This window comes from Oncorhynchus masou, chromosome 16 (assembly GCF_036934945.1).
Source record: "Oncorhynchus masou masou isolate Uvic2021 chromosome 16, UVic_Omas_1.1, whole genome shotgun sequence".
Taxonomy (NCBI): Eukaryota; Metazoa; Chordata; class Actinopteri; order Salmoniformes; family Salmonidae; genus Oncorhynchus; species Oncorhynchus masou.
Window position 1 is genome coordinate 31,861,422 of NC_088227.1, and position 12,475 is coordinate 31,873,896.

A 12,475-nucleotide genomic window follows, 5' to 3' on the forward strand; every position below is an offset into this window, starting at 1 on the left:
AAATGTGATACCATGACACGACACATGTAAACACATTCACAGGTTGTTGTCTGCCCCAAAAAATACATGGCGATTTCCGTTGAGCAGTTACCGGTGCGCATGCAGCTGCCCACTACCAAGCTTGCAGAAGTGCCTCTCTTTTTGACAGATAGGCCTATCTATTAAAAGCTGCTGACGTCAAAAGCGACTGCCATCTTTGACTAGGGCAGAGCTGCTGCGTTCCATTGAAGAACTGAGGAGGTATCAACCACGCGCAGTGCCTTTGCAGCAATCCAGTCCACACAGAACGGGAGTGATATCTGTTAGTTGTTGAAATACGCAGACATTTCCTCCTGCTGACTGCAAGCCACCGACCACGGTACAGGTAAGAGGACACTTTAGATTTATATTTTCTATTATAACGCAAATGTTTTATTTTCGGGGGTTTTCACCAAAATATTTTCAGTACAAGTACTCGGTTTTGAATTGGAATTGAGAAGCCGTTTTCGATTGAGAGCATCGGAGGATATGTTTTGATAAACCCTGCATGACAATCCACTTGATTAATAAAGGTTTATTCGTTGCCTTTTTGTTTAATTCGCATGCTTGATTTTGAAATATATCAATTATAGGCTATGTGTATTGTTATTAGAGAAAGCCATGCCGGGGTTTTCCTCTTTCTAATTACATGAACCTTGTGCTGTGCGTGTAAATCTCCACGAGCAGTCGATTTTCTGAAATTGGAGGATGCTGTATGTGCTAATGCGTAAGGTGTGGGCGTTTTCTGCGTTTCAGCACCTTGGACAATGACAGCTGGGGCTCGGCTGCGCTGTTGTCTCTCTTGCTCTCAAACTCGCCCAGAAAATAAGCAGACGAACACGCACAATAGATTAAACAAAGACACGGCTTTATTAGATATTCAAACCGTATTAAATATGACTTGTTGTGTTTTGCACCAGCATGCTTTGAAACGTGTGTATATTTAGAAGCTTTTGGGGATTTTGCGCAGAGCTGATTTATCACTCCCGCGAGTGGTGCTTAAGAGGATGGTATTTTACGACCGCTTCTCAAATGTGGGTAGGCAACAGCCCACTGCTGATGCCGCAGGGGAATCGTGAATGATAGTAAGTCTATCAAATCAAACGTAGGGGTGATTTAGTGCAGATTTAGAGCCTAATGTGCGTTAAAAATGCAGTTGGGGAGAAACATCCCAAAGGGGTGAAAGAAGGGGTCCTCAATTGATTTAGGGAATGTCATTATAGTAAACTGCGCCAGTGTGTCGATGGGAGGAGGGGGGGGGGGGGTAAACAGGGGAGACACGACCGACATTCTTCATGAATATGCCACTAATATGTACGCCCGTCCGTGCTCGCTGGCTGTAGCCTACTCAGTTTGTTGCGTCAAAATGGCCACATCCCTGCCATGCCATTTAGGCGACGAAGCATCGGTAATTACGTCTGTGTCTTCCCGCTGCTAGGGGATGGGCGGGGGCTTGAGGCGAGAAGATCGGGGGAGGACGGTGAAACCCGCACTATGACATCCTATAGCCCCCATCCATCCACGCCATCCTATACGTATATGCACTGCACCTCGACTACATCAAACCACAGATGAGATCCTTAGATCATCGACTTGTCAAGCACGAAGCATGTGGTGAAATTGACACCAAATCTGTTATGATGTATGTGCATTTAAATGGTCTTCTCTCCATCATGGCTCAATTGAACGTTGGTTGATTGCTGACCAGACCTTTAAGGTTTGCGGCAAATTAGTTATGTAGGTCACGTGCTCCTCTACGTGCTCTTCTTCGCAGGTCGCACCTGGAAATACTGTTTTTAGATTTCAGCACCACGTGATGTTGGACCACCGTCGCATCTCCCCATTGCTCTACCTGAGAGTTTTCAGTCTCTTGTGCCCAAACATCAGAGAGAGAGACAGAGAGACAGGGACAGAAAGAAGGAGACAGAGAGAGAGAGGAAAGAGAGAGATAGATAATATCAAAATGGAGAAGCTAGTAACAGGCCGTTAGATATGAAAGGAATCAGCATTGAATGGAGTGTTGAGAGGGCCCATGTTGAGCTGACAAATAAAATAACATGAAACGCATGCTTTCGGTTGACATGGCTGCTATAGCCTACCATATCGCATCATGCGGCTTCCATCGGTTCGACTGCAGAGCGTGGGCGGCACTATAGGGCTTTTTCCACGAGTAAATGGTGACTCATATACCATCACCCAGCGGTAGCGGTTGATTGTTTTTCGGAACAGCCTATTGTTCGTTTATATAGCTGTTGTCTCTCTCTCGCTCTCTCTCTCTATGTGTGTGTCTGGTATACGGAGCTGAAATCTATAGATTTGCTGAACTGTGCATTGTGCGTATTGGTGCATGCGGCTATCCCTATTTTTTCTGAGCATATACTCTCCAGATATCAGTAAATGACTGCCGAAAATTACCAAATGGCCCCCTAAAAAGCTATAATGAAATGGACATTTGGCCAAGAAGTCCATTGGGAGTGAAACGATTTCAGAACATTTAACTTATATCACAATCTATATGATTGGATTAATTCATTCACCTTTTTTTGACAAACATACCAACAAATAAATGCCTCACTGTTACTGATTGATAATGATGCTTGTCAACTGAAAGAACTATGGCATTCTACTGTAATTCGACATGCATTTGTGATGTACTGTATGCCTTGAGGAAGCTGAAGAATCGTGCATTTTGCTCGATGTCAGGGGACTGTGTGTGATGGTATCTCTATAATGAGGTCTGTATTGACGTTGAGTAATGTGCTGTTCTGACCAACGTAGACTAGTGGACGCTATTCTAGTTTCATGGCCCTAGAAAAGGACTGTAGATCAGGTTTTCAGTCAGGAAGTACGGTATTTTGCATCCCAAAGGGCACCCTATTCCATATTTAGTGCACTACTTTTGGCCTGGGCCCATAGGGCTCGCGTCAAAAGTAGTGCACTTTGTAGGGAATATGGTGCCGTTTGCAAAATATGTGTGGGGATTGACTGTATTAATATCATAATCTGGCCATTTTTGTGTAGGCTATTATCAATTCAGATCTAACACATACGTGGAAACATTAAAGTATGTTGCATGATGAGATTCAATCCAACACTATGTTTAAGCTTTTCAGAGTATGTATAGGCTTCTATCAGGTACAGCGTATTCTGTTTCACTACATAACAAAGGCCTACTCCAGTAGCATCAGTTTCACCCAGAGAGTTAACCTTGCCTTTGACCTGATGACAGTAGTGGAACAGGAGGAGGAGGGGAGAGGATTTGGCATCTACTCTTTACCACAAGGGAGTTAGTCTCATTTTCCCTGAGACAATCAGGTAGTAAACAATAAGACAAAATGGCTGCTGCTGTAGAGCAGAGGAAGCTATGGCGATGTCCGAAGATTGAGGACTTTGGCGCGTTCCCTCCGTCACTGCCTATGACACATGGCTGGGACACATCGATGGGAGAATCTCTCAATAGCAAGTCTGCATCAGCCCTGGGACAAAGGAGTTGTACAATTTTGGTCGAAGATGTTGTAGAATTCTTCTATACCCAAAGCCCCCTCGTCTTTATAGTGAAGATGAAACAGAGAAGCTATGATGTCACCTTGCTCTGCAGTCTTTGAGATAGTTGTATAATGTTATGTTGGCTCCAAATAATGATTCCATTTGGCTGACAGTCATATAGTTATATTTCCTGCAAATGTCAGAGTCATCAACATGGTTGTTGGTTTTCAATGTACTTTACTGAGCTGCATTGCACTATTCAGCTATTTAATCAATCAAATTGTGTTCGTATAGCCAGAAACCTAACCCATGGACACCCACAGAGCATGTCGCTAACAATTATTCACTGGTAATAATAGTGAGAGATGCTGGAGTGTCACTCTGCGGGCTGTTACCATCTGAGCTCTTCTTCTCTGGTGCTACTGGGGTTTTTCCCATGATCCTCTCTTCCCACCACCCACAAATCAGAAGAGGGGCTGAAGTTCCTCAGAATTATGGAAAAGAGAAGATAATGGCGAATGAAAAGATTAGTGAGAGAAAAAGAGAGAGAGAGAGAGAGAGGGAGAGAGAGAAATAGAGAGATAGAGACGAGTAAGAGAGATTGTACCTTTAATCTTCTATACTGCAATGACAATGCATCAAAACATTGAATCCACTGCAGGTACAGTAGTACATCTACTAAATCAAATCAAATCAAATCAAATCAAATCAAATGTATTTACATTTACATGTATTTAATGTTTACCTTCGAGTAGAGATGCCCAAATGCCCAAATGTGACTAGGGTGAGTTATCTTTGATAAATATTGTTTGTCTTCTTGTTGTTGGACCTTCTCCAAATCATACAGCACATATATCATCAAAGCTTTTGTAAAGAATATTTGTTGGTTTTCATAGACCTCATCAACTATCTCTGTTTTTAGAACATTACATTGGTCAGTGATGACAAGACATATGGTGTGAGCAGGCCTGCCAGTAACAGGGTATGACGCAGACTGCAACAGTAGTGAGTCTAGTGCTGCAAGTTGCTGTGACCACAGAGAGCTTCTTCCCAGTCAGTTGTATGGTGGAAGGATTCCTCTGTGTTGAGTTACGAGGCATATGATTGGTTGAAACCTCCCTGGTCTGGACTGAAGCACGGACATCGCCATCGAATCCCTTCTTCAGTGAGCCACGTTATTAACCAAGTCACCTGGTCTAGTCAACATGAATGTGCTTGGGCCGTTCACCATTACATGTCCTACAGGGAGCTCAGGTACCTGACAATAGGCTAGATACACATTAGTATTGTGTTGACTCTGGGCTGCATTCAACACCATTACTGTATCTTATTCAGAAGCCAATGAAGCGAGTCTCTGTGGTGATATTGTTGCTCTACCTTTGTCAATCTGAGGCTGGGTCATTTATGATGCTGCAGTGCAGGCACTGGGGGTTCTGGTAGATTATGCCCAGGTTTTTCTGGCTTGTAAACAACTTAGTTGTTGTTAGACTGTCTGCCCTAAGATTGGAAGGTTGGGGGTTCAATCCCCAGGCAAGTCATATAAAAGACAGTAAGAAATAAACAATTATGGGACCCTGTGTGTTTCTGCTTGGCACTCAGCAGATAGATTGGGGGTAAGACCCTGTGATAGACTAGTATCCTGTCCAGGGGGTTGCTTGTACATTTTTTATTTAACCTGACATGCTGCAAGTCAGTTAAGAACAAATTCTTATTTTCAATGACAGCCTAGGAACAGTGGGTTAACTGCCTGTTCAGGGGCAGAATGACAGATTTGTACCTTGTCAGCTCAGGGGTTTGAACTTCCAACCTTCTGGTTACTAGTCCAACGCTCTAACCACTAGGCTACGCTACATCACACTATAGAAACAGGAGATTGGCTCCTGCTGTTGTGAGCCAAGGCTACTTACTTTATTCTGGCTTGCACATACTGTACCGAGAACTGCCTGATCAGAATTCATAGTGAATGAGTAATGACACTCTGTCTGTATGCAATACATTGGCTTTATTGTCATATCACTGCCTGGGATTGGATCTTTCTCCTCTCTCTCTCTCTTTCTCTCATTCTCTTTCTCTCGCCGGCACGCATGCATGCGCGTGCACACACACATTTGATTTGCCTGAGAGATTTTGATTTGATCTAATCTGTGTGTGTGTGTGTTCTTCGTATAGCCGTAATATGATAATGATGCAGATGTTGGTTCACTGAGCTAAAGCTTCATGGGAATATAGATCATATCAATTAGGGACAATTGTAGGTAACATGCTTTCTGTCTGGCCAATCAGCTCAATGCATATTTGTCTTGACTGGATTTACACTCATAATGAGTTATTTTTCTCTCTGTCTGAAGTCTTTTTCATAGTGGATTATGCACATCTCTCTCTTTTGCTTGCTACTAGTAACATGTACTAAATAGTAGGTTAGAACATGCTTATTACATGTATTAACACCTATTCATGTTAATATTTAACCAAATGTAAAGAAAATCATGAGGGATTGGGCAGAAGAAGAAGAGGACGAGAAGAAGAATAGCAGAGATCCTGTATGTAATTCAATGAGTGCACTAGGGAATAATACAATGTCATTCAGACATAGCTATTATTATTAGATTTTGTGAGTGAGGGTCTTGTCAGAATGTGTTTCTTGGCCCGGGGGCCCACTAATTGCTTTTTAATGTCTTTGTCTTTATGACTCCTCAAATATTTAATAGCCTCTAATGCTGCCACATCTTGGCTACCGATGGCTGCTGTCGCTGGACAACTGAGAAATTACATTTTGGGGCTTATTTGTCTGATTCATGGCAATTTTCCCCACATAATTCAATGTGTCCCAGATGACAGCCTATCCATTTGGAAGACAGATAAATTATGTGGGGAAAATTGCCATAAATCAGTCAAATATAAGCCATGAATGTGTTCACGGAATTGAAACATCAACGTGTTTGAATGGAACATTGTGGGGTAGGACTCTGAATAGGCTGTATTACAGTACAAACACATTCCAGAGAAAAAAAATGATTACGGGGATAATGAAACAAATCAATATTGATTAAGACAAAACACTTTGATTATCTATTACCACAGCATCAGTAAACCATCTGTAATTGTATCTGCATGTTCCTTGCAAGGATGGGGATTGGGTGCTTCAATGTGCCCCTTGCCATTCAATTCCATCAAATATCACAACATTAAAAAGCTTCTGCTGCAGGTTTCGGCATGCCTGTGCATCTCAACACAGTTTTATTGTCTCAGTCCATTAAAAACTGGAAGGTCATGCTTTTAATTCCAAACAGGCTGCTGACCCGTCTCGTAGGGCTGGAACAATAAACTGAAAATGATTGACACCGACCAAACCGACCACTTATTGTGGACATTTAGCTAATATCGTTCATTATGATAAGTAGGCTATACTAGAGAAATGTGAAGGTTCAAATGAAGTTTCATAATATGGGTGATTGTTGGGACAATTGAAAGCTACTACATTCAAACTAGCAGTAGTAGTTTGAAGGGTAATATAAAAAACTGGTGGACATTGTTATAACCTATTTATCATTATGGTGTTGATTCAGTCAATTTATCTTGAAATGTATTTTTGTCCATATCGCCCAGCTCTAGTGTCTGGTACAGTAGGTTCAGATCATATCCCAGCTCTAGTGTCTGGTACAGTAGGTTCAGATCATATCCCAGCTCTAGTGTCTGGTACAGTAGGTTCAGATCATATCCCAGCTCTAGTGTCTGGTACAGTAGGTTCAGATCATATCCCAGCTCTAGTGTCTGGTACAGTAGGTTTTCTCTACAGATCCTATCCCAGCTCTAGTGTCTGGTACAGTAGGTTTTCTCTACAGATCATATCCCAGCTCTAGTGTCTGGTACAGTAGGTTTTCTCTACAGATCATATCCCAGCTCTAGTGTCTGGTACAGTAGGTTTTCTCTACAGATCATATCCCAGCTCTAGTGTCTGGTACAGTAGGTTCAGATCATATCCCAGCTCTAGTGTCTGGTACAGTAGGTTCAGATCATATCCCAGCTCTAGTGTCTGGTACAGTAGGTTCAGATCATATCCCAGCTCTAGTGTCTGGTACAGTAGGTTCAGATCATATCCCAGCTCTAGTGTCTGGTACAGTAGGTTTTCTCTACAGATCATATCCCAGCTCTAGTGTCTGGTACAGTAGGTTCAGATCATATCCCAGCTCTAGTGTCTGGTACAGTAGGTTCAGGTCATATCCCAGCTCTAGTGTCTGGTACAGTAGGTTTTCTCTATAGATCTATCGTCTTGTAACAGGTTGTCTCCTCCTGCCTCTCCCATAACCTCTCATTCCCATTCTCTCCCTTTTCTCCCCTCTCACTATTTTCCCCACCTCACCCCACCCCTCTCCCCACCCCTCCCACCTCTCTTACCACCCCTCCCACTTTTCCCCCCTCCCACCCCTCTCTCCTCCATCCCACCTCTCTCCTCTCCTCCCCTGTCCCTTGCCGACCTCTGCGTTGGCCGCTCTTTGTTGTGTTCGTCATATTTGTCATATTTCCCAGGCCCAGTCAGCTGTTAGTTAATGTTCCCAAGAGGAAGGGAATGAGCTAGTTTTGACCAGCCCAGGTGGGTGCCTCCCTGGCCCTAACCGTAACACTACACAAGGAGGCCGCAGAGGTGACTGTCTGCCACCGTCAGAGGGGAGATAGGGCTTCTGCTCTGCAGTACATGGGGAGATAGGGCTTCTGCTCTGCAGTACATGGGGAGATAGGGCTTCTGTTCTGCAGTACATGGGGAGATAGGCCTTCTGCTCTGCAGTACATGGGGAGATAGGGCTTCTGCTCTGCAGTACATGGGGAGATAGGCCTTCTGCTCTGCAGTACATGGGGAGATAGGCCTTCTGCTCTGCAGTACATGGGGAGATAGGGCTTCTGCTCTGCAGTACATGGGGAGATAGGGCTTCTGCTCTGCAGTACATGGGGAGATAGGGCTTCTGCTCTGCAGTACATGGGGAGATAGGGCTTCTGCTCTGCAGTACATGGGGAGATAGGCCTTCTGTTCTGCAGTACATGGGGAGATAGGCCTTCTGCTCTGCAGTACATGGGGAGATAGGCCTTCTGTTCTGCAGTACATGGGGAGATAGGCCTTCTGCTCTGCAGTACATGGGGAGATAGGGCTTCTGCTCTGCAGTACATGGGGAGATAGACCTTCTGCTCTGCAGTACATGGGGAGATAGGGCTTCTGCTCTGCAGTACATGGGGAGATAGGCCTTCTGCTCTGCAGTACATGGGGAGATAGACCTTCTGCTCTGCAGTACATGGGGAGATAGGCCTTCTGCTCTGCAGTACATGGGGAGATAGGCCTTCTGCTCTGCAGTACATGGGGAGATAGTATTTGTTTTCTTTCAAGTACTTATTTGAGCATTTGATTTAGTTGCTGCTTTCTGAAGGGCCAGCAGATGGGCGAGGTTTGCACCTTTGGGACTATTCCATAGGCTCCATTGCTTCTGGCACCGCAAGCTATAATCAAGCATATTGACAGAAAACATGTGTTATCACACTACCTCAATAGTACCTCTACAATATGAGTTTTGGTTCTGACTATTTCAGGGAGATTTGGCTGATTGATGGATGAGAAGCAGGTACACCTTTTTGTGTGTGTTTTGTATTGAGGATTGGAGGAGGACAATCAACTGTAGAGAGGTGATGTTGAGAGGACAATCAGCTTTTTGAAATGGCCTGAGTGATGTGAGAAGGTCATGAATGCAAACAGCAGGGTCAGTTACCTTATATCCCAGTGTAAACAGCAGGGTCAGCTACCTTATATCCCAGTGTAAACAGCAGGGTCAGCTACCTTATATCCCAGTGTAAACAGCAGGGTCAGTTACCTTATATCTCAGTGTTAACAGCAGGATCAGTTACCTTATATCCCAGTGTAAACAGCAGGGTCAGTTACCTTATATCCCAGTGTTAACAGCAGGGTCAGCTACCTTATATCCCAGTGTAAACAGCAGGGTCAGCTACCTTATATCTCAGTGTAAACAGCAGGGTCAGTTACCTTATATCCCAGTGTTAAGAGCAGGGTCAGTTACCTTATATCTCAGTGTAAACAGCAGGGTCAGTTACCTTATATCCCAGTGTTAACAGCAGGGTCAGTTACCTTATATCCCAGTGTTAACAGCAGGGTCAGCTACCTTATATCTCAGTGTAAACAGCACGGTCAGTTACCTTATATCCCAGTGTAAACAGCAGGGTCAGTTACCTTATATCCCAGTGTAAACAGCAGGGTCAGCTACCTTATATCTCAGTGTAAACAGCAGGGTCAGTTACCTTATATCCCAGTGTTAAGAGCAGGGTCAGTTACCTTATATCTCAGTGTAAACAGCAGGGTCAGTTACCTTATATCCCAGTGTTAACAGCAGGGTCAGTTACCTTATATCCCAGTGTTAACAGCAGGGTCAGCTACCTTATATCTCAGTGTAAACAGCACGGTCAGTTACCTTATATCCCAGTGTAAACAGCAGGGTCAGTTACCTTATATCCCAGTGTAAACAGCAGGGTCAGCTACCTTATATCCCAGTGTTAACAGCAGGGTCAGTTACCTTATATCCCAGTGTAAACAGCAGGGTCAGTTACCTTATATCCCAGTGTAAACAGCAGGGGCAGCTACCTTATATCCCAGTGTAAACAGCAGGATCAGTTACCTTATATCTCAGTGTAAACAGCAGGGTTAGTTACCTTATATCTCAGTGTAAACAGCAGGATCAGCTACCTTATATCCCAGTGTAAACAGCAGGGTCAGTTACCTTATATCTCAGTGTAAACAGCAGGGTCAGCTACCTTATATCTCAGTGTAAACAGCAGGTTCAGTTACCTTATATCCCAGTGTAAACAGCAGGGTCAGTTACCTTATATCCCAGTGTTAACAGCAGGGTCAGTTACCTTATATCGCAGTGTAAACAGCAGGGTCAGTTACCTTATATCCCAGTGTAAACAGCAGGGTCAGTTACCTTATATCCCAGTGTTAACAGCAGGGTCAGTTACCTTATATCGCAGTGTAAACAGCAGGGTCAGTTACCTTATATCCCAGTGTTAACAGCAGGGTCAGTTACCTTATATCTCAGTGTTAACAGCAGGGTCAGTTACCATATATCCCAGTGTAAACAGCAGGGTCAGTTACCTTATATCTCAGTGTAAACAGCAGGGTCAGCTACCTTATATCTCAGTGTAAACAGCAGGTTCAGTTACCTTATATCCCAGTGTAAACAGCAGGGTCAGTTACCTTATATCCCAGTGTTAACAGCAGGGTCAGTTACCTTATATCGCAGTGTAAACAGCAGGGTCAGTTACCTTATATCCCAGTGTAAACAGCAGGGTCAGTTACCTTATATCCCAGTGTTAACAGCAGGGTCAGTTACCTTATATCGCAGTGTAAACAGCAGGGTCAGTTACCTTATATCCCAGTGTTAACAGCAGGGTCAGTTACCTTATATCTCAGTGTTAACAGCAGGGTCAGTTACCATATATCCCAGTGTAAACAGCAGGGTCAGTTACCTTATATCTCAGTGTAAACAGCAGGGTCAGCTACCTTATATCTCAGTGTAAACAGCAGGTTCAGTTACCTTATATCTCAGTGTTAACAGCAGGGTCAGCTACCTTATATCTCAGTGTAAACAGCAGGTTCAGTTACCTTATATCCCAGTGTAAACAGCAGGGTCAGTTACCTTATATCTCAGTGTTAACAGCAGGGTCAGTTACCTTATATCCCAGTGTAAACAGCAGGGTCAGCTACCTTATATCCCAGTGTTAACAGCAGGGTCAGTTACCTTATATCCCAGTGTAAACAGCAGGGTCAGCTACCTTATATCCCAGTGTAAACAGCAGGGTCAGTTATCTTATATCGCAGTGTAAACAGCAGGTTCAGTTACCTTATATCTCAGTGTAAACAGCAGGGTCAGCTACCTTATATCCCAGTGTAAACAGCAGGGTCAGTTACCTTATATCTCAGTGTTAACAGCAGGGTCAGCTACCTTATATCTCAGTGTAAACAGCAGGGTCAGCTACCTTATATCCCAGTGTAAACAGCAGGTTCAGTTACCTTATATCCCAGTGTAAACAGCAGGGTCAGCTACCTTATATCTCAGTGTAAACAGCAGGGTCAGCTACCTTATATCTCAGTGTAAACAGCAGGGTCAGTTACCTTATATCCCAGTGTAAACAGCAGGGTAAGCTACCTTATATCTCAGTGTTAACAGCAGGGTCAGCTACCTTATATCTCAGTGTAAACAGCAGGGTCAGCTACCTTATATCTCAGTGTAAACAGCAGGGTCAGCTACCTTATATCCCAGTGTAAACAGCAGGGTCAGCTACCTTATATCTCAGTGTAAACAGCAGGGTCAGCTACCTTATATCTCAGTGTAAACAGCAGGGTCAGCTACCTTATATCTCAGTGTAAACAGCAGGGTCAGCTACCTTATATCTCAGTGTTAACAGCAGGGTCAGTTACCTTATATCCCAGTGTAAACAGCAGGGTCAGCTACCTTATATCTCAGTGTTAACAGCAGGGTCAGTTACCTTATATCCCAGTGTAAACAGCAGGGTCAGCTACCTTATATCCCAGTGTAAACAGCAGGGTTAGTTACCTTATATCGCAGTGTTAACAGCAGGGTCAGTTACCTTATATCCCAGTGTAAACAGCAGGGTCAGTTACCTTATATCCCAGTGTAAACAGCAGGGTCAGCTACCTTATATCTCAGTGTTAACAGCGGGGTCAGTTACCTTATATCCCAGTGTAAACAGCAGGTTCAGTTACCTTATATCCCAGTGTAAACAGTAGGGTCAGCTACCTTATATCCCAGTGTAAACAGCAGGGTCAGCTACCTTATATCTCAGTGTTTAGAGCAGGGTCAGTTGCCTTATATCTCAGTGTAAACAGCAGGGTCAGCTACCTTATATCCCAGTGTTAACATCAGGGTCAGCTACCTTATATCCCAGTGTAAACAGCAGG

General features: G+C 43.9%; 1 protein-coding gene across 1 annotated transcript in view; it reads left to right on the forward strand.

Moving 5' to 3' along the window:
* Positions 1-214: 214 nt before the first annotated feature.
* Positions 215-12,475, forward strand: part of LOC135557837 (synaptosomal-associated protein 25-A) — a 47,621-nt gene continuing 35,360 nt past the window's right edge. Inside the window, exon 1 of the mRNA XM_064991491.1 lies at positions 215-364. The gene's annotated coding sequence lies outside the window, so the exon portion shown is untranslated. The remainder of the gene's footprint in view (positions 365-12,475) is intronic.